Below are 21090 nucleotides of genomic sequence, written 5' to 3'. Positions count from 1 at the left end.
TAGCCATTGAAGACACGACATAAACTGGTTAAAACCAACTAGGTCCAAGGTGGCAGACCACTAGACCTTGAGCCTCAGTATTGTAACACATCAGGAAGCTAAATGACACACCCACAGGTGCTATGACAGTTCCAAGGCCGACTATAAAAGGTCAAAAAGTGGGCGGTGGCCCAATTCCTGGAAATCCCCACCCCTTCCCCAAAATAGCTGGAATACTCCTCCCATTCATTAGCCTATGAAATTACCCACCCCTATAAAAACTAACAACCCCAGACCCTGGTGCCGCTTGCCTTCTGGGGTGGCCCACGTTCTGTCTATGGAGTGTGTATCTCCCTGAATAAACCTTCTTTTACTTTATCATGGCTCGCTCTTGAATTCTTTCCTGCGCAAAGCCAAGATCCCACACTCGGTGGCCTTTCCAAGGACTTGCCTGAGACCTGCGATGTGACCATCCTCTCTGGCCCCACTTTCTTTCCTGCAACACAGCCTGTAAAGTTGCGTTCCACCTTCGTTGCCGATTGTCAGGGAAATTGGAAGAGATTTTCCTCTTCCCTTCTAGGTTCTTCTGGCTGGCCTAAGAATTCAATTGACATGAGACAGAGTGACAGGAGGAAATCAAACAAAGTTTAATAACATGTATACATGAAAGAGACCCAGGAAAGCTGAGTTAACTCACCGAAATGGCCAAAGCCCTCACCTTAAATATCATCATCAGCTAAAAATAAAAGAGGATGTTGAGGGTGGTGAGAGTCAGATACGGGAGGTTACCAGGAAAAGCACGGTAAACAAGGGAAAGGTTGTTATGCGGCTTTAAGTCATAGCTTTCTCCACGGATGAGAGTTTCTAGAGATTTTTTTTTTTTGCCGTACACGGGCCTCTCACTGTTGTGGCCTCTCCCGTTGCGGAGCACAGCCTCCGGACGCGCGGGCTCAGCGGCCATGGCTCACGGGCCCAGATGCTCCGCGGCATGTGGGATCCTCCCGGACCGGGGCACGAGCCCGTGTCCCCTGCATCGGCAGGCGGACTCTCAACCACTGCACCACCAGGGAAGCCCAAGAGTTTCTAGAGATTTGGTCATCCTCCTCTTCTAAGTATACAGAAGGAAACATACTTACAAATGGAGATTTCCCTTATACATATAAATGTTTCTTACAAAAGACCAATTCCTACTTGGTTTTCAGAGCCCTTCCCGTGTCTGCTGTTTCTCAGAAAATCAACAGCTTAAAACAAAATGCCAAAGAGACATGTTTTATGGTGGCAAATTCTGCTCCCCTGCAACCCAATCTCGAAAGCCCCAGAAATCACATGCCTCCACGGTGGCCATCGGGGTAGTCCTGGCTGGCAGCTAGCAGTCTACCTTGATGGCATCTTCCTTCTCTCTTCATTAAAAAATGGGTTTGATGGGACGCATGCCAAGGAATAAAACCAAGATTCCAAGTACTGTTTGCTGTTGTCACTCCAGCAAGAAAATCAGAGGTCCAGTTGGGTGTCAGGAAAATTTTTTAAAGCTTTGGAACATACCCATGGTTGTTACTTTAATCATTCACCCTCTATTTCCGTGCAGTGATCCACAGTAAAAGAGGGAAATGGCTTGTGTGCCTGTCTTTAGTGACAGAAAGTGAAACCCAGTCCCCCTAAAACCGAGTTCCCCTGAGGAGCTTATGATTAACCTCTCTATCCAAAGCTTTATTTTCTTTCTTATCCCACCCCTCTTCCCCTCAGCATTGAGGAGCATCAAAGAAAAGGCGGGGGGGGGGGCGGGGGCTTCCCTGGTGGCGCAGTGGTTGAGAGTCCGCCTGCCGATGCAGGGGACACGGGTTCATGCCCCGGTCCGGGAAGATCCCACATGCCGCGGAGCGGCTGGGCCCGTGAGCCATGGCCGCTGAGCCCGCGCGTCCGGAGCCTGTGCTCCGCAACGGGAGAGGCCACAACAGTGAGAGGCCCGCCTACCGCAAAAAAAAAAAAAAAAAAAAAAAGAGGGGACTGAAACTGAGCAGGACCCTGTGGGGCCTTCCTGGCTATAAGCCCCTCCATGTCTGTCCCCTGCTTCTTGTTTGACCTTCCCCAAGTTCCAAAGAGCAGGCTCAAGCAGTTAAGAATTAGAACAATAGAGTCATAGGACTCCTAGTTCTGCCTCGAGGAATATACATAACAATCTGGTGCATATCTTTGAGTTGTCCTGCAGAAACTAAGACCCCTAGCTGGTGGAGCACGTAGACCCCAGACTAGTTGGAACCAAAAGGTTGATGATTAAGATTCCCAAAGCATCACTCTGTTACCTCACCACCAACCAATCAGAAAAATGTCCAGGAGCTGATCATGTGCCCTGCAACCCTCACCACTAATGCTGCCTTTAAAAACTCTTGCTGGAAAGTCACTGGGGAGCTCGGGTCTTTTGAGCGCTAGCTGCCTGTTCCCCTTGCTTGGTGCCCTACAATAAAAAAATGCTGTAGTGTCCTTCACCACAACTGCGGGGTCAGTAGATTGACTTTCCTACACTGGGGCGAGTGGACGGGAGTCCAGTTCGGTAACAAGAGGAAGGAGTCACTGGGGACTCTGGCTCCCTTGCAGCCAGGGTGGAGTGAGTAGGAGAGTCTTGGGCATGAGAGTGGGTGATGGCAGCTTTAAGAAGGAAATCCCACTGGGGGAGGGTCACTGGGCCTGAGAGAATGGTTGGGGGATGTCTGGGTGAGATGTGACCCTGAGGTATAAGAGCAGGCCTGGGCTGGTCTCCAGAACTCCTTCTTCAGAAGAGAGAAATGGCCACTCTTTGGGGAAGCTCCTCTGGCCAGGGTGGGGAGAGCAAGTGTAGCCTGGGTGAATGCCTTCCCCGGGTCCTCAGCTTGGGGCAGGGTGGGCACACAGTGGTTCTAGGAGCTCGGATGGGTCAACAGTCCCCTGCTCCTGGGGGCCTTGAAAGAGGTCCTACAGGATCTATGGAGCTGTTTTGTGAGTACAACAGGCTTTAGCCTTGAAGGCCGGGCTCTCCTGGAGAAGACTAACCGCATGTTGTTATTCATGAATAATGATAACAACTTCACAAATCACATAATATTTTGGACATTTCAAAGCTGCCTTAAGGCAGCCTGATGTAGTAGTGGAAAGAGACCAAAATTGAAGTCTGTTTCTGCCCATTAAAAAAAAAAAGAAAACCCAGGGAAAACTGTAAGCCAAATGGCTTTGCCCCTCTTGAGCCTCAGTTTTTTCATCTGAAGGTGGGGAGAGTAATAACCAAGGACACCACCTCACAGGTTTATGGGGGATCAAATGGCACATGGGTATGAAAGATGAAGGGCTGTGCTGTGGAAATCAAAGGCAGTGTTTTCTCTGAGCACTTTTATCTCCTGTGTTAGATTCCTAGGTCTGGGGTAACAAAATGCCGTAAACAGAGTGGCTTAAACAATAGAAATTTATCTTCTCACAGTTCTGGAGGCTAGAAGTCCGAGATCAGGGCCACCTCAGGGTTGGTTCTGAGGCATGGAACAGAGAGGGTCTGTTCCATGCCTCTCGCCTAGCTTTTGGTGGTTTGATGGCAATCTTTGGTGTTGTATGGCTTGTGCCAGCATCACCTTCAACTCCATAAGGCATTCTCCCTGTGTGTGTGTTTATGTCCAAATGTCTCCTTTTTGTAGAGTCACCTGTCACATTGGATTAGGGGCCCACCCTACTCCAGTATGACCTCATCTTAACTGACTACATCTGCAAAGACTATTTCTAAATAAAGTCATATTCTACATACTGAGAGTTAGGACTTCAACATATGATTTGGGGGGGACACAATTCAACCCCGTTAACCCAGTGGAGCCCCCTTGGCAGTGGGAAGCCAAGGAGAACGCACAGTGGGGTCAGGTGCAGGGGATGGGGTGAGATGGGGAGGTTCTAACTCTTTTATGCAGATTCAGCACTCAGCTGAATTGAGACTTCCACCATCTCTTTTATGAAAAACTTAAACATTTATTAAAACATATTCCAGATACAGAGGATATAAAAATGAATAAAATATTGTCCTGGACTCCAAGGGAAAAGAGAGAGACATGTCTCTCAAATCATCAAAAGGCAGTATGATTCATGCAGTAAGAGTTTTATGTGGCAAAAAATAGGGGGTCCAGGACAGGATTGTCCAGGAAGGCTCTTGGGAGGTGGTAACATTAGCACAGAATCTTTGGAGATGACTAGCTTTCCAGGCAGACAGGAGGCAGAGGCATTTCAATCAGAGGAAAAGCACCATGGTGTGCAAGTATAAGACCGCGGCTTGGCCTGGCTAGATGTGTGAGCTATGGGAGACAGAGGTCAAGGGTAGGTGGGGTCACATATTAAGGGCGTTATCCACAACGTAAGAAAGTGAACTTTACCCTATGGCAAAGCCATGGAAAGCTCTTTCTGGCAATGATTTCATTGGTTGCAGCAAATGAGGCCAGAGTGGTGACCCGAGCTAACATAATGGCTGGCAGATAGTAGGTGCTTAATAAATAAGTGAATGAATGAATGAATGAATAGCTTTTAAGCAGCAGAGTGGAATGAGAGGAGAGATAAGAGTGGGATGAATGTGGAAGCAGAAAAATATAGTCAGGATAATTTACCGTAGACCAGGCAAGTGTTGTAAAGATCTGAATGAACCTCCAAGAAGAGGAGGGAGGCCTAGAGCCTTAAATGTGTGGAAGGAAGGTGGGAAAGGTGAAAAGATGGATAATTTTTAGGGCCCTAGGGCTGGAGGTCGAGGGAGTTCCTGCTCACTGAGCTCCATTATCTCTCTGAAGTCTGGTTCCAGATATAGGGTCTTTGCAGGTGCAATTAGGTAAGAATTGAGATGAGGTCATACTAGATTAGAGTGGGCCCTAAATCCAATGACTGGTGTCATTATAAGAGACAGAAAAGGATGCACATGGAAGAAGGCCATGTGAAGATGAGGCAGAAACTGGAGTTATGCTGCTACAAGCTAAGAGACACCAGGAACCACCAGGAGCTGGAGGAGGCAAGGAAAGATTTTCCCCTAGAGCCTTCAGAGGGAGCGCGGCACTGCCAACACCTTAATTTTGGACTTCTGACCTCTAGAACTATGAGACAATAAGTTTCCCATTGTTTTAAGACACCTCCCCCCACATCCCCCCCAGCTTATGGTACTTTGTTACAGCAGCCCTAGGACACTAACACAGGGCCAGATTACAAGAGGCTGGGTCATAGCCACGGCAATCAGAGAAGAAAAAGAAATAAAAGGAATACAAATTGGAAAAGAAGAAGTAAAAGTGTCACTGTTTGCAAATGACCTGATACTATACATAGAGAATCCTAAAGATGTCACCAGAAAACTACTAGAGCTAATCAATGAATCTGATAAAGTTGCAGGATACAAAATTAATGCACAGAAATCTCTTGCATTCCTTTACACTAGCAACGAAAGATCAGAAAGAGAAATTAAGGAAACAATCCCATACACCATTGCAACAAAAAGAATAAAATACCTAGGAATAAACCTACCTAAGGAGGTAAAAGACCTGTACTCAGAAAACTATAAGACACTGATGAAAGGAATCAAAGATGACACAAACAGATGGAGAGATATACCATGTTCTTGGATTGGAAGAATCAATATTGTGAAATGACTATACTACCCAAAGCAATCTACAGATTCAATGCAATCCCTATCAAATTACCAATGGCATTTTTTACAGAACTAGAACAAAAAATCTTAAAATTTGTATGGAGACACAAAAGACCCCAAATAGCCAAAGCAGTCTTGAGGGAAAAAAATGGAGCTGGAGGAATCAGACTCCCTGACTTCAGGCTATACTACAAAGCTGCAATAATCAAGACAATATGATACTGGCACAAAAACAGAAATATAGATCAATGGAACAGGATAGAAAGCCCAGAGATAAACCCACGCACCTATGGTCAACTAATCTATGACAAAGGAGGCAAGGATGTACAATGGAGAAAAGACAGTCTCTTCAATAAGTGGTGCTGGGAAAACTGGACAGCTACATGTAAAAGAATGAAATTAGGACACTCCCTAACACCATACACAAAAATAAACTCAAAATGGATTAGAGAACTAAATGTAAGACCGGACACTATAAAACTCTTAGAGGAAGAGCACTCTTTGACGTAAATCACAGCAAGGTCTTTTTTGATCCACCTCCTAGAGTAATGGAAATGAAAACAAAAATAAACCAATGGGACCTAATGAAACTTAAAAGCTTTTGCACAGCAAAGGAATCTACAAACAAGACGAAAAGACAACCATCAGAATGGGAGAAAATATTTGCAAATGAATCAATGGACAAAGGATTAATCTCCAAATATATAAACAGCTCATGCAGCTGAATATTAAAAATACATCCCAATCAAAAAATGGGCAGAAGACCTAAATAGACATTTCTCCAAAGGAGACATACAGATGGCCAAGAAGCACATGAAAAGCTGCTCAACATCACTTACTATTAGAGAAATGCAAATCAAAACTACAATGAGGTATCACCTCACACCAGTTAGAATGGGCATCATCAGAAAATCTACAAACAACAAATGCTGGAGAGATTGTGGAGAAAAGGGAACCCTCTTGTACTGTTGTTGGGAATGAAAATTGATACAGTCACTATGGAGAACAGTATGGAGCTTCCTTAAAAAACTAAAAATAGAATTACCATATGACCCAGCAATCCCACGACTGGGCATATACCCAGAGAAAACCATAATTCAAAAAGTCACATGCACTGCAATGTTCATTGTAGCACTATTTACAATAGCCAGGTCATGGAAGCAACCTAAATGCCCATCGAGAGACGAATGAATAAAGAAGATGTGGTACGTATATACAATGGAATATTACTCAGCCATAAAAAGGAACGAAATTGGGTCATTTGTAGAGACGTGGATGGATCTAGAGACTGTCATACAGAGTGAAGTAAGAAAGAGAAAAGCAAATAGCGTATATTAACGCATATATAAGGAACCTAGAAAAATGGTACAGATGAACCGGTTTGCAAGGCAGAAATAGAGACACAGATGTAGAGAACAAACATATGGACACCAAGGGGGGGAAGTAGTGGTGGTGGTGGTGGGATGAACTGGGAGATTGGGATTGACATGTATACACTAATATGTATGAAATGGACAACTAATAAGAACCTGCTGTATAAAAAAAAATTCAAAAATTCAAAAACAGAAAGAACAGAAGAGGCTGGGTCAAATGGTCAATCAAGGAGCGGAGACCTAGTCAGGGAAGGGGTGAGGTCAGGAGGAGCTGACAGACTCAGAGGGGTTGAGAGCTGAAGGTCTTGAGGAAGAATGAGGGGTTTAGGGAAAAGCTGAAAGGACAGAAGATTTGTACCCAGAGAGTGGCATGTTTGAAGTCAAGGGTTCAGAGGTGGAGCAGTTCCAGGTGATACCAGGTACTGTCAGATCAGTCTCTCTTAGAGGATAAAAGCTAACTGATAAATTCACCCTAAACCGCAAGGCAGTTTACCCTACCTCGAGTCTGCATTTTAAATCCAAGGCCCAAAGAGGAGCCTACATTTTCTTCCAAGGAATTAGCTCTTTCCATATTATGGCATCTCAGACACTGCCTGAGAGGCTGTGTGCTCTAGGAAGGAGGGCATGTGGGCAGGGGAGGGGGCAAGGTGCCCAAATCACAGCCCATGAGCCGATCTTCCCGGGCCTGGTCCAGACTTTCAGAGGGAGGCTCACCCTGGGGCTTACAGAAAGGTGTGCAGCTTCTGGGGACCTCTGGGACATTAGGTGGTAGAGAAAATAAAACACACTAAAATGGCAGTCAGGGTAAACCTGGACCATTTGGTGAAATTCAGAGGGAAAAACCCCAAGCAGAATCTGAAGGCAATTAAGTCGCCTCTCTAGTGCATGTCAGAGAAATGCTCTGTGTTGCCCCGGGGCCAGGAATCACTCAGTTAAACAACAAAAGCCCAAAGGGAAACAGAGGACCAGTACCTCCTCCTCTTAGACGTGAAGTGTAGCTCCTCCTCCTGTCTCCTGCCATGTGCCCTCTGCCCCCAGCTTCTGGCACTGCCAGCTGTCTGCAGTGCAGCCCTCCTCCCCCGGGACTCAACATGGATGGATCCTCTCTCCTCCCATGCTCTCTGGCCCTGGTCTTGTCTGTTCCCTATCACTCCCTCCCAGGAGCTTCCTAGAGGAGCTGCAGGGGGCTCTCCTCTCCACCTCCTCCAGACATGACCCCCTAATGTGTAAACAGGAAAGAATGTTTGTTCTGAGTGGGAAGCAGAGGGGCAATGCTGAATCGACATTGCCTTCCATGGACGGTGCCCGGGCCGAGAGGTCTCTGACTTTGTGCACACCTCTTAAGCCCCTGCGCAGTCCCGCGCGGGCCCTTCTATTTGCCCCCCAGGAGTGCCAGGGGCATAACCCCACAGCACCATGTCTTCACATGCTCTACCTCCAGCCCCTGCCATGTCCTGGGCCCCCCTTCCTCCTCAACCTCTCCAAATCCAGCTCTTTCTCCAAATCCACCATGTGGGAGGGATGAGTTGGGGGCAGAGACAATTTAGCTTTCACAGCCCAGTGCCAGGATCAGCTAAGCACTATTCCAAGGACCATGTTTTTCAGAACGGAAATGTAATCAACGGATGCATTTCTCTCCCGGGAGATAGCTGAACTCCCAGAGCATCACATTCATCTTCTCTTGGTACACACACCGCTGGGGAGAGATCAGGCTTCTTCCCTTCTCCCCGAGCTTCTCCTCATTCAGTTCTGGGAATGTTGACTTTTAACCAGCTCTCCCATGTGAGGAAAGCCAGAAGCTAGGGACCTGGGAAGGCAAAGTGGCAGAATAAGTCAAAGAGCTGTGACTGTTTTCAGGACCTAAGCTCTCTGGTATGGCATGGAGGGGGTGATTATTTTGAGTCACCGCTGGTGAAATAGTTATTGAGCTGTGAAGGGAAACACTGCAGAGTAAAGCAGAGAACCAGTAACTGATTTAAAAGCCAGGAGTTCTCGTCCTCACATCATTGCCTTGCTGTGCAGGATCGGCAAGTCCTTTACCCTCCAGTTAAGAGAGAACATCTAGTTGAAGCCCACATACTAACGATGAGGAAGTGGAAAGGCTGAGCTGCCCCAAACTGCAGTTCCAGATGGACAGAGGCAAGGACAGTATCAGGAGCCTGCCTCCAGGGCCTGCCCACTGTCCTGCCCATCACTAATTCGTCTGGGAAAGCCCTGGACCTATCTGACCCGCAAAGAAGCCACTGGCCTTCCTTCCAAGTAGACCAAGAGGAGCAGCCTCAGATGGACTTTAGGAGACTTGGTCAGGCCCCAGCAGGAAACAGAAAGACACTTAACTGGGATGATGAAAGTAAGTGATGAAGGGACCATTTGCAGGGGTGTGACAGCATTAAGGGACTCAACAAGGAATGTTGAGGCAGCTGGAGACGGGAAACAGCAGGAAGCTGTTCCCACCCCCAGGCCTGAAATAGTGTTCTTGGGGACCCAGGGAGAGCTGGAGCCATGCGAGGAGGGGGAGCTGTAGCTTCAAAGCAAGGGAGGGAGAGAGCAAGCGGAGCAAATACCCTGATCTTTCTTGGATGGCTTCTGATCTCCTCCCGAAGCTTCCTGTTCATCTAACCCAAAGCGGAAGGCAGAGGGCAAGGAGCCCTGTGATGCCATCCATAGAGGTGAGTCTCCTGAAGCACAGAGGGAGCCTTGGGTTGGGAACAAAGTGCAGTCACAAAGCCTGCAAAAGGGGCGTTTTAGATGGTACACTCCAGTAGAAACAGCAAGTCCTCTGGAGCCAGTAGTGAAGATGATTCCTCATTTTACTGCTTGTAGCTGTATGATCTTGGGAAAGTCACTGCACTCTCTGAGCTTGATTTTCTCCTTGGAGCTAATTATACCCTCTTAATGGAGTGGTTGTGAGCATTAAATGAGGTGCTTGTGTAAAAACATCAACAATATACTAGGTGTTTATCAGGGTCAGTTTCCCTTCTCTTCAGAGTCCCCCTTCCAAGCTCTGCCGAATCAGAGGCTCTAGGGTAGAGTGGAATGGAGAAAATATATAGGCTTCAGATTTGGACGCTGGCTTCACGGCTCCCAGCTGTATGACCTTGGGCAAGTCATTTATCCTCTCTAACTTTGTTTTCTTAGTAGTAAAAAAAAGCAATATCCAGCTCATAAGGTTGTTGTGAGGATTAGAAATTATTTAAGGCATCTGGTAAGGTATTGGGTTCATGGTAGCTGGACCCTGGAGTCAGACTAATTCAAATCCGATGTCCCTACTTGTTAACCGTGTGACCCTGGACAAGTTTTTGGATCTGTCTGAGCCTGTTTCTTTATCTATAAAATGGGAATAATAAGAGTACCTTTCTCTAAGAGTTGTGATAATGAAGTAATGGGCATACAACTTACCAAACAGTCTGCCCTCAAAAATTTGCTATTGTTCTTGTTTGTTACTGATGTCACTCTTGCAATGTTTCTTTCCCCAATCAAGCATCCAACCTATCTGTCTACTCAGACCCCAAGGTCTTTACTGGAGAAAAGCAAGTAGGGATTGAGGGGGAGGGGAGACAAACAGCTCATCTAGAGGGTTCAGGGCAGGAGGATGGCTTGGTCTGATTAGCAAATGCCCTTGCCTACAACACACATACAAACACGAGGTTCGGTTCAGCACTCAGCCTGTAACTCTCCCTGACAGGTCACCCAGAGAACAGGAAGGACTGTCCTGCCCACCCCAGGTCTCCTGATGCCTTGTCGTGACTCTGGCTGGCTTTCAGCTGGCTGAAAACAGAGGGAAAGGGATTGTACGGTATGACTAGGCCTGGAACTGTATCCCCCCAATAATAATTTGCTGAACACCTACTATGTACTAGGCACCATTGGAGACAATGTAATTAGCCCTCGTCAATTTCAACAATATTGTGAAATTAGTGTTGTTGGCATAGTAACGTTAGTAATATTGGAAGTTGAAGCCCAGAGAGGTTAGGGAACTTGACCAGCATCACATAGACAATAATTGAGAGAGTCCTCATCTGAAATCAGGTCTGATTGTTCCCAAAGCCCAAGTTTGGGCAGCTGTGCCAGGTGGCCTCCCGGAAGAATGGCCCATGTGTTGAACATCAGTGGAGGGGGTTGGGAAGAGGATGGGAAGACAGGGGTGAGGAATGAGCCTGGGACAGATGTGAGCAGTGTGGTCTGCCCCCTCTGGTCATTTCCCTAGGAGGGTTGGATACTGAGGACCTCTGGAGCTCCTTCCCCTCTGATACCCTGTGAGCCAGACCCTAACTACCAGGACCCTGGAGAGGAGAGAGAGCAATCCTCTGTTTCCCAGGCTCCAGAATTTGCCTCCTTTCCTCCTCCCCATCTCAGTCCCTTGGGCCCTTGATCACTTTTCCTACCCTGAGCTGCAGAAAGCCTCGTAGCTAATGACTTCCTATGCTAATCATCTTTGAGCTGTCTCAGAGGATGCCTGGAGAGCAAGGGTGGGCTTTCAGACAGTAGTGGGGGGAACACTTTCTTACCTCACACTCCCACATGCTTTTGAGCACTTACTCCGCCGGCCTGTCAGGCTGGTCTGCGGTCTCGGGTGCTGGCTGACCGGCCAAAGCATTGTGGGGAGGGGCGGCCGGGCCCCTACAGCCTCAGTCTGCCTCTTCAGAGCACGGGTGCACTTCTTGGGATCTCTGTAGCCCGGACAAGAGGAGAGAAGCAGAGGGACACCAGCGTAGTGAAAGGGCCCGGCCATGGAGTTGCACGGGAGGGGGAAGCACATGCCCCCTGCCCTTCAGAACTGGACCCCAAGGCTGTGTTCTAATTCATTGGTTTCTTCACTGATTCCACAATCAGCTGTGGAGCGCCTGCTTTTGTATGAGCTCTGCGTGGGCCGAATCCGACAGCATCCTGCCCTCAAATTGCTTAAATCTAGTAGGAGCGATAAAACGCGTATACGCCAAAAAATGCCAAAGCATGAAAGCTATCCCAACCTGTCTTTGGCATTCATGAGAGTTACAAGGGTTCAGAGGAGGGAGAGACAGCTGGTAGCGGGGGGTGGTGGATGCTTACACAGCATTGACCCTGTGCCAGTCAGTGTTCTAAGTGCTTTGCATATATTCACTCCTTCAGTCCTCACAACTAACCTGCCATTTTACAGACGAGGAAACAGGCACGGAGAGGCCGAGTAACTTTCCCAAGGGCCCCAAACTGGTAAGTGGATTTGATCAGGTTGTGTGGTACTCTTAACCCCTAGGTTATTCTGCCTGCTCCTGCCCTGCCCTCATGTCTCACCGCCTGATTGTTAAAACACAGTAATAGAAATGAGCACTGATGTCTTCACCGCCCTTATATTCAGTGTTAAAAATCACTGTTATCTGCGGGCATGTTCCTATGTGTTATTGCTGGATTATAAGCTACAAAGAATCTCATTCAGCTACACTTATTGAGTGTCTGCCAAGAGCCAGACACTGTTGTAGCTGCTTTGCATATTCTAGGTCAATTTACTTCTTGCAACAGCCTTGGGAAATAGTGGCAATATCCCCTGTTTCCCAGAGCAGGAAAGTGGAAGACAGACAAGAAAGATTTGCTGCTTGTGGAACTAAGCTTTGGGCACACTTCTTTTAACCCCAACTTACTGCTTTTAATTTTAAAGATTAACATTAATACTGTTGATGTTTATGATATGGAACCCTATTCAGCATAGCCTAGAATGAGTATCCTTTTCATCTGTTTTTGTTTTTGCATGTGAGGTAGACCTTGTTTTTTTTTTTTTTACGGTACACGGGCCTCTCACTGTTGTGGCCTCTCCCGTTGCGGAGCACAGGCTCCGGACGCACAGGCTCAGCGGCCATGGCTCACGGGCCCAGCCACTCCGCGGCATGTGGGATCTTCCCGGACCGGGGCATGAACCCGTGTCCCCTGCATCGGCAGGCGGACTCTCAACCACTGCGCCACCAGGGAAGCCCAGGCCTTGTTTTTTTATTTTTTAGAACTAGCATCTTAACTCACCATTAAAGAGCATGGAACATGGGCTTTGGGTTTGGCTCTGACTTCAAGTTTTCTGACTGTTACTTTAGGTATGTAAACTTGGGAAAATCTCAAATCTCTGAACCTCAGTTTCCTCATCTAGAAAGTGGGGATTATAATAACCAACCCTCACCACAAGGGTATTGGGAGGATTACATTCAATAGCATACAGAGAAAGAGAAAAAAAAAGAGAAAAGAGAGAGAGAAAAAAAAAAAGCATACAGAAAGTGCCAAGAACTGTGTATGGCACCCAGTGAGTGGTAACTCTTCTTTATGGAGAGCCACACAGCATGGGTCCAATAAACACATATTGGGGTAGGGGGTTTTACATAGTAACCTAACACATATTTTCATTTCATCCTGTCAGTAACCTTGTGAGACAGATGTTCCCATTTCAGAGATAGATAGCCCACAAATAGTAACTAGCAGAGCAGACTTTCAAATGCATGACTCAGGACTCTCCAACCCAGGGCCCTCCCTGCCTTCTGTCACCTGTACCATGGGGACAATGGCCACGTTAGTCCTACCATCCAGGGGAAGGCTGGGAGATTCCTATGATAGGATAAGTACCCAGAGGTGCTTTATAAACAAAAGGTCCACAGAACACCAGTGGTGGTCATATGGATTTTCCTCCCTGATGCGAAGAGAGATTAGTGCCTCTAAGGCACATTTACCAAGGTGTGTTCCCAGACACATCAATCCCCTGAGGGGTTTCAAGAAAAAAAAAAGGGTTTCTTGGCCAAATTTGTTTGGCTATGGCCAGTCCAGCTTCATAGAAAGCCATCTATTTTGCTTATAAGTCCTGGCAGTCCTTAATTAGAAATTCTCTGTCTGTAATCTGGCTGTTGGGTCCAGGTGTATGGTAGTTTGAGTGAAAGTTTATTGGTTAAGCTATTGATGACAGTGCACCACCCCCTGGTGCTGGGGAGAGATAAGATTCTGAGAGCTCCCTTCACCTACTGGGAGTCCCATCTGGCGTTAGCTGTGCGAGCCCTGTGATCCAGAGTGCATCTTTGTGAGGTTGGCTTTACTTGCTGACCTTACCCTGGTCTTTGCCCTAACCAGTTGCCTTCTATCCTTTACCTGATATAGTAGATGTCTCCTACCATCCTGAGTACCTGTCTTAGGGTCCTGTGTCCATGGGGATCCTAATCCATGGGGAACTTAGACCCCCACATCTTTTAACTTGGAAAACCACAATGTACATGAACACATTAAGGGCTCTACGAAATGTTTTAGTTGATCATGGGTCTCTTTATCCTATAACACCCATTGATATCCTACAACCCACCTTGGGAAACGTTGTCCTCATGGAAGAGATCCCAAGTACCATTGTCTTAATGGAAGAGATCCCAAGTTTCAAAAACCCCTTAATGAACCTCCATCTCTGAGTAATCAATAAAAAGGCATTAAGGCTTACCATGGGCAAGGTCCTGAGGGAGAACGTGGAGAGCATGGGAGGCTGAAGAGCTGTACTTAGTCCCAGAGCCCACTCTCAAGGAATCCACAGCATGATAGAGGGAGGTAACACACACCACTGAGGCTCAAGGAGGACGAGTGCAGTCTGGTGCTAAAGACCGAGAAAGTGAAAAAATATTCCAATGAATGGATTAAGAAAATGTGGTGTATATCTATATCATATCTATATCTACACACACACACACCACACACACACACACACACACACACACAATGGAGTACTACTCAGTCATAAAGAGGATGGGGTCTTGCCCTTTGCAGCGGCATGAATGGATGTTGGGGGTATTGGTGCTAGGTGAAGTGGGTCGCATGTAGCAAGACAAATACCATATACGATTTCACTCATATGTGGAATAAAAACAGACAAGCAAACAAAGAAACAAAATAAATGAACAAACCAAACCAAACCAAACAGGGAGATACAGAGAACAGCATAGTGGTGATTGGAGGGTAAGGGAGAGCAGGGAGGGCAAAATGGCTAAAGGGGATCAACTGCATGTGACGAATGGAAACGAAATATTTGGTGGGGAGTACACTGAAGTGTATACAGAAGTAGAAATATAAGGTTGTACGTATGAAACTTACATAATGTTATAAACCAATATTACCTCAATTAAAAAACAAATTTAAAAAAATCTTCCAGAAAAATAAATAAGTAAAGACCAAGTAAGAAGGGCCCTGGCCGTGCTCTAAGAGATGCACACGGGGACGAGGTCAGGAGATAAAAGGAACTGGGTGGCAAACTGGTAAAGGTCCAGGCACCATGGGTGCTCCTTCAGAGAAGAAGAGGAAAGGCAACCCAGCTTGGAACCAAAGAAAGCAATCCCAAGTGAGGCTGAGAACCCGGCCAGGTACGCCATCAGGTGTGGAGGAGGAAACTTGGCAGGGCCCCGGCTGAGCGAGTGGCAGAGTGGTGGAAGAGCAGCCACCGCCAAAGCCCTGCACAGAAGGAGCATCCATGAATAAGATGTCTTGGCTCCTCCTGGGGACGGGGGAGGCTGTGGGAAGCTGGTCCCAAGAGAGCAGTCCAGAGACGGGGGAGAGCTTGCTGGGCCCAGCTCAGAAATCTCTGACTCTAGAACCGTAAAGGGGACAGTGGGTGGGAAGAAGTGGCTTACATTGGTCCTCCCTAAGACTATCGTTTGCACTTCCCTGTAGACCAGAAAACAAAGAAGAGAACGAAAACAACAGAACTTAATCTGAGCTCAGCATCATCCTGAGAGCTGAACACTGGGAGTTAATCATCCAATAAATGTTTATGGAGCATCTGCTCTGTGAAAGAAACTACACTGGCCCCACCTGGGTCTCCATCCTTCAGAAAGGAGAAGGCTGGGGTCGAGGCCACGCCTGGAAAACAACAGCTTTCAGTACCAGTCAATGCTTGAAGGGCACTTGACGAATGATATCAACCATAGGTCCTGCGTTCATCCTCTCATCTGTCCATTCTGAGCCAGGACCTGCAATCCGGCTTCAGGCAGGGAGAAAGCCTCCAGGCTGATGGTCAGGGTGGGCTTCATTCCATTCTGCTAGCTGATATGAAGGAGCCCACCTGGGTGCTGGGTGCTAGGGGTAGGCGCAGGAGAGATAAGGAAATTAAAACTACAAAACCTCACGCGGGTGCTTTTGACAGAACCGAGGACTACTGCCGCCTGTCTAGCGTTAGGAGACAAGGAATACGTTACAGAGGTGGCGTGCCTGAGCAGATCTGAATGGTGATGGAGAGTGAGGGCATTTCCTGAGTAGAAGAGAAATGAGTGGGCTTAGAGCTAGCCCACGGTGAACTGTGAATAATCTTGGCTATACCCAGAGGAACAGGCCTTTCACAGGACCATCACACGTCATATGTGAGCTAGAGGGGAAAATGAAGGTGAGCAGCCTGGCCTCGTGAGAGTATGGGGCTGGAGAAGAGGAAGACGTTGTGACACACCTAAGTCCTGCTAAGGAGTCCAGCCCTTACTGGGGAGTCATTGAGGGTCCACTGGAAGATGTTACACAGAGCAGGATACCTTACGTTTGCCCTTTAGAAAGAGCTTTCTGGTGCCCATTCTAAGAAGGCCTGGGAGGCCTAGTGAGACCAGAGTCAGGGACTCAGGTAGGACTTGAACCAGGACTTGAGGATAACTTCAGTTCAGGCCTGTGGAGACTGGGGCAGCCTTCAAGGTTGGAAGAAAAGTTTGGTATTGATTAAAAGATGACCCTGTGTAAGGGGGCAGGAAGCAGACCAGACCCACCTGGATTCCAGGGCCCTGCAGCCACACAGGGCTCCACCTCTCTCCTGTTATCTCCCTCTCACCAACTTCAAATACTATTTTGGGGACCAGCCCACCTTGTATCCTGTAGAGAGGTTGAAAATCAGCTCCTCCAGAGGGAGGAGAATAAAGAGAAAGAAGAGAAGAGGAAGAGCTGCCAAGAAGAGGGACAGGAATTGGTGGAGGTCCCGCCCCTCCAGCTTTGCGCCTGAGCCAAGAGGAGGGCGGGGGATGGTCTAGACTGTAGAGCAGACTCCGGGGACTCGGGTGTTGCCCAGAGCACTGGCAAGGCAGCCCTGGACCTGGGGGTCCCTCTGGGACAGAGACAGACAGTCATGTCTATTGATAATGTTTGAAGTGGTGACAGGATGGCAGACAGTGACAATAGGCTTGGAAGCAGAGCTAGTTCAGCTGGTCTGGGAACCAGGGGAGGGGATGTGCTAGAAAGGAACAAAGTGCTGATGATTCAAAATGCAGCTGGGGGGTGGCTGGAGGGGTGAGCGGGGGTGGCGGGTGAATAGTGGGCATCAAAGCATTTACCAATTAGACAGTCTGGGCACGGAGCAGAAGAGTGGCAGATGCAATTACATCTCCCATCCGCGAGCTGTGAGCCGCCCCTGAGCCTCTTGCGGATGCATCAGTCGGGCCTCAATGTCTCTGACCCTCCTATCAACGAAGGAGCCGGGACTGAAGCCCAACACCTTGAAACCGAGGACAGAGAGCTCAGGGTCCAAGCCCCTTCTCCATCTCCAGCACTAGGACCACAAAGATTCAGTAATGCTTCCCAGCTGCCCAGCACTCTGACTGACCTCTCTTCCCAGACCCACAGGGATGAAAGCAAATGAAGATTTCAGAGGCTCTAATCTGCCCAAACCTGAGGGTAGACATAGACCCTCTGTCCACCCAGGGCTCATCTTAAGCCAAAGCTGGGACAGAGCCGAGGGCCCAGGAGCAGTGACAGGCAGAGCATGAGGAGACTCAGACAAAGTAATGACAACCCACACCCTACTTCCCTTGGGCTGAAACTATGCCTGTGCTGTCCAACTCAGTAGCTGCTAGCCGCCTGTGTCTATTTTCATTTAAATTAATTAAAATTGAATACGATTCAAAATGTAGTTCCTCAGTCATGCTAGCCACACTTCAAGCGCTCTGTAACCACATGCAGCTAGTGGTTGCTATGTGAGACAGCCAGATAGAGAGCACTTCCATCATGGCAGAAAGTTCTGTTGGATAGCTCGGGACACCCAAAAGTAACAACGTCAGCATAAAAATGAAAAGCCACACCTTATACCCCGTACAGAAGAGGGTTCTTTGGCTCCGTGTCCCTGTTCTCCTGTAGAGCCCTTTCTCCTTACTCTGGGACCCTCCTCCTCAGATGCCAGGCGCCCTGCTTTCCCATCCTCACCCCAGCGTCCTGAGCAGTGATACATCTCTTGTCTGCTCACCCCTAGGTGGCCTCGTCCGGCTAGGCCCTGGCCCCCCCGGCTCTCCTTCCATGAAGATGGGGCACAGGAGAATTACACACAAGTACTGCAGTGTGGAGTGTGTGTCCCTGACCCCTGCCTTCTCTTCTACCCTGGTGACCTGGGCTGGACCTAAGGCTCCCTGTACCTGCCTCATGGGAACCCAGACCTCGCCCTCAGTGACCAGGCCCTCGTCCTCTCCTCAGAGCATTCCCCGGAGGCCTCCAGAGCACCTCTGCCCCAGGCCAAGAGCTGCCACAGTTCTTCTAGCACTCCAAGTTGGATCTTACCTGACCGCCCCCCCCCAAATGTCTTCCCCACGGGGCCCCCTGCTCCTAAGGTTAAGGATGGGTCACCTATTAAGGCTACCCCAAGGTGGGATATTGTCCCAAGCCCTACAGGTCTCAGCAATCTGTTTATTTCTCAGGCACCTCTGTCCAACCCTCTATCACCAAATTTTCTGGGTTACTGGGGGCATGTGGCAAAGATTGCTGACGGATCACCAAATCCATTTCACCTCCTTCCTGGGCATACAGCTAAGCTTCACTTTCCATCCTCCCTTGCAGTTTAGCACATCCTTGGGAATGAGTTCTGGCCAATGGCATGTGAGGTGGTGCGTGCCACTTCAGGTACCATGACCTAGGTATGATCTCTATGTTCTCTCCCCATCAGCTGGATGTTGGGACACAGGGCAGCCTCGTGTTGAACATGGTAAAGCCAGGGCCACCTGGGCCCTTGAATAACTGAGTAGAGCATAACCACCACCACCCACCAGCCCCCCCCGCAACCTGGGCCTGCATTAGAGCGAGAGGGGCATTCACACATGCACACATCTGTCCACAGGGTCTCTTCACATCTGGCTGGAGGTGTTCCTCCAGGCTCCCAGCTCCCAGTGCTATTTCTGGTTAACAGGCAGGGCAGGTCTGCCTCCACGCTCTGTGGATGAAGGAATTTTTCTTCCCCAGCCACTTCCCCGTCCATGTCACCTTTCAAGTGAGCCTGTAAATTGCTTTGGACAACCTCGCTCCAGTCCTGAGGCCAGAAAGACCATTTCTGCCCCTGCAGGCTGCTTAATGACTTGGCTCCTGCCACTTGGCAAGCTCCTTCCTCTCTCACTGTAGAAAAAAGAGCTGAGGGATGGTCAGAGGAGGGAGCAAGGACTTCAGTTCAGAGCAGCCCCCTGTCTCTAAACTACCGAAAGAGGCCCCTAACCTTCTCCCTCCCGCCACCTCCTGCAGGTAGAAGCCTCTGTGTCCACAAATTTTGATTTAAATTGCAGAGATTAGGTTTGAAGCTCAGAGAAGGACCCTGTTTGATTTGACAAAGAGGCCCAGCGCACTGCCAACGGAAGGCCTTCCTCGTACCACCTGGCAACTTTCAGCTGCCCCACCCCAGGGCTGAGAGTGGGCGGCAGTCTCCACAGACTGTGCCATGGGTCTGGGGTCCCCCCGCTTCCACTGCTCTCTGCTCCCTCCTGGGTGGGATCTTTGGCGAGGCGTGTGCTCCAGCTAAAGACATCTCAGTCCAAACTGCATTAGAAGGAGTTTCTTTAACTGAAAGGGCTTAGTCAAGTGTTCATCAAGCCATAAATGGACAGCTGCCTCCCGCCTTGAGCCCAATGCCTGGATTATTCATTCCTTTTGGCTTTCAGATCCTCCCTTTGGATCCAACAGGAGCTGCTCCTTCCACAGCCACCTTAGTTTGTAATGTCCTCCCAGCTGCATGTCCCCCCCCCCAGTCCCCCCCAGCGTTTTCCTTATTTTGGTAGAATAGGCATATCTCTCTCTTCTCCAAGCCCCTTCTTTCATCCTGGACAGAGTCTCTGGGACACTGCTTCAGGCTTCTCTCACTTCTAACCAATTCCTTTCCCCCTCTTGTCACGGCAGTCTTAAACACATTTTGTTGGCCCTTCTACATTTTACTGAACTTTCCCTAAATTATCTCCAACCTGTTTATCTCTCTCTATTCCACCATGCTCTAAAAAGGAAGCAAGTTTGGTCTTCAGCAGCATCCCTGTTTCTGCATGTTTCCCAGGGCTACTTCTTTCTTTCCTTGTCACTAGCATCCACCTTGTCCAGTCTCTACCCCTCAGGTGTTATCACACACATTTACTGACTGTGTAACATGTGCCCAGGCACTATGTAAACGCAACACCTGCATTTTTTCATTTCATCCTCACAACACCTCATGATGGTAGGTGCTATTATCCTGTTTTAGAGGTGAGGAGACTGAGGGAGGCCCAGCGGGATTGAGTCACTCGCCTAGTCATGCAGTCAGTGGGAATAGGGATTCGGACCAAGGTCCGTCACGCTCTCTGGTCAACTCTGCCTAACACACACCTCAAGTCAACAAACATTTAGCAAAAGCTGGGTGTGCACAGTGCTATGGGTAATGGTTGCTTGGAGAGGAACAAAGAAATAAAATAAGATTTTGTCCATGCCCTCCAAGAGGATCCACTTAGTGCCAGAGACAGATGTGTAAATATATGTAATACTTGGAAAATGCAGTGGATAAAAATAACCACAGTGTCCTGAGCGTGTAGGAGAAGGAGTAACTATTGTCATGAGGGATGTGAAGCCCCTTCAGAAAGGTCTTGCTTATCTAAACAAAAATCTAAAGATAGACGAAAGCGTATTTCAGGGAAGGATCCTCCAGTCATGGCAGGAAAGTGGGAATTGTTGCAGAGCATCTTAGATGTTAAACTCCTGGGTTCTGGGTCAGGTTCTTGATTTTGATCTTGGGAAAGTAACCTAACGTCTTGGAGCCTCAGTTTCTTTACCTGCAAAGTGAGGGGATACTACCTGCCTCGAAGGAGTGTTGGGAGGCTTAATTGTTCAAGTAAAGGATTGAGCATAGTAACTGGAATGTTTTAAGTGTTCAATGATTATAATTCCCATAATCTTTCTTTTTGCCACAAAATA

The 21090-nt window shown here is 48.2% G+C and overlaps 1 long non-coding RNA gene across 1 annotated transcript; it reads right to left on the bottom strand.

Moving 5' to 3' along the window:
- Nucleotides 1–462: 462 nt before the first annotated feature.
- Nucleotides 463–14540, bottom strand: LOC114898387. The gene is made up of 3 exons (XR_003794350.1): nt 14399–14540; nt 11481–11642; nt 463–574 (listed from the first exon to the last, which is right to left on the bottom strand). It is a non-coding gene; the product is annotated as an uncharacterized LOC114898387 (long non-coding RNA).
- Between the last annotated feature and the right edge of the window lie 6550 nt (nt 14541–21090).

The sequence above is a fragment of the Monodon monoceros genome, unplaced genomic scaffold (genome assembly GCF_005190385.1).
Source record: "Monodon monoceros isolate NGI ecotype Baffin Bay Population unplaced genomic scaffold, NGI_Narwhal_1 Super_Scaffold_18, whole genome shotgun sequence".
In the NCBI taxonomy this organism is placed as follows: Eukaryota; Metazoa; Chordata; class Mammalia; order Artiodactyla; family Monodontidae; genus Monodon; species Monodon monoceros.
The sequence above is the reverse complement of the archived record's forward strand: the minus strand, read 5'-3'. Positions and strand labels throughout refer to the sequence as shown.